The following is a 1,434-nucleotide window of genomic DNA, read 5'->3' on the forward strand; positions in this document are numbered from 1 at the left end:
CCATTACATTTATAGAGTGTAATCATGCTATTTTATCCATTACATTTATAGAGTGTAATCATGCTATTTTATCCATTACACATTTATAGTGTAATCAGGCTATTTTATCCATTACATTTATAGTGGAATCACGCTATTTTATCCATTACACATTTATAGAGTGTAATCATGCTATTTTATCCATTACACATTTATAGAGTGGAATCACGCTATTTTATCCATTACATTTACAGAGTGTAATCACGCTATTTCATCCATTACATTTATAGTGGAATCAGGCTATTTTATCCATTACATTTATAGAGTGGAATCAGGCTATTTTATCCATTACACATTTATAGAGTGTAATCACGCTATTTTATCCATTACATTTATAGAGTGGAATCAGGCTATTTTATCCATTACACATTCATAGAGTGGAATCAGGCTATTTTATCCATTACACATTTATAGAGTGTAATCACGCTATTTTATCCATTACATTACATATTCTAAGAAATTATAAATCAAAGCAAAAAAAAAGACTATGTTATAATACATCAACCACACTAAATCTGCCATACTTAGTGTCAATGGGGCCTTTTGTTCAATACCAGGTCTCATCAGGTCAGCTAAGATACAACAGACATAGTTGTAGCATGGGTGCTATTAATATCATAAATTATCATGAACAAGGATTTGTATTATTACTTGGATCTACCATTTATTTCCAGACACAAAGTTAAAAATGAGCAAATGAGAAACTCAATGGAGTGTATTATTAGTAATAATTATAAACGTACATGAATACACAAAACAGAAAAAGAAAAAATGAAATTCCAAGTAAAGTAAAGAATGTATTCTTTAAACTTCTCAGATCGACATCACAGAGTTGTCCTTAATAATAATAATATTAAAACACATCAATAAGCAACTCTCATGCATCTATATACTAAAAATAAACTTGTGTATCAAGGCAAAATAAGCCTCCCACACATGGAAGTACTTAAACTGGATGAAGCAAGTAAATATTTTTAACCTCAGACGTGTAATTGTTCTTCATCAGCTAAATGGTGGTTCATAGCCCTGTGTACAAACAGGGACAGTATAAGCATATACTCCTTCATAACTTATGAGCCATTCAAGGAAAATATAAATTCCAAACAAAACAACAGTTCTTCGTTCTCTTGAACAACTTTTACATGAGTCATGCCGAAATCTTTTAAATTTGTATGTAAAGATACCAATATATATATTATTAGTCTGATTACATCACGTTAATATCTAAGTTTCTACCTTTCTCAAAACAACATCAGAATAACAGTTCTAATACCAAAACTTTCTCCAGCTGAAACGTGATAGAAAACTTATCTCTTAGATAACAAATAAAAAAAAAAACACCCATCTTTCTTTTTATCTAAATACTTCTTAAATTCTTACAACACAAAAAAATTA

This window comes from Limulus polyphemus, unplaced genomic scaffold (genome assembly GCF_000517525.1).
Source record: "Limulus polyphemus unplaced genomic scaffold, Limulus_polyphemus-2.1.2 Scaffold5546, whole genome shotgun sequence".
Lineage (NCBI taxonomy): Eukaryota > Metazoa > Arthropoda > Merostomata > Xiphosura > Limulidae > Limulus > Limulus polyphemus.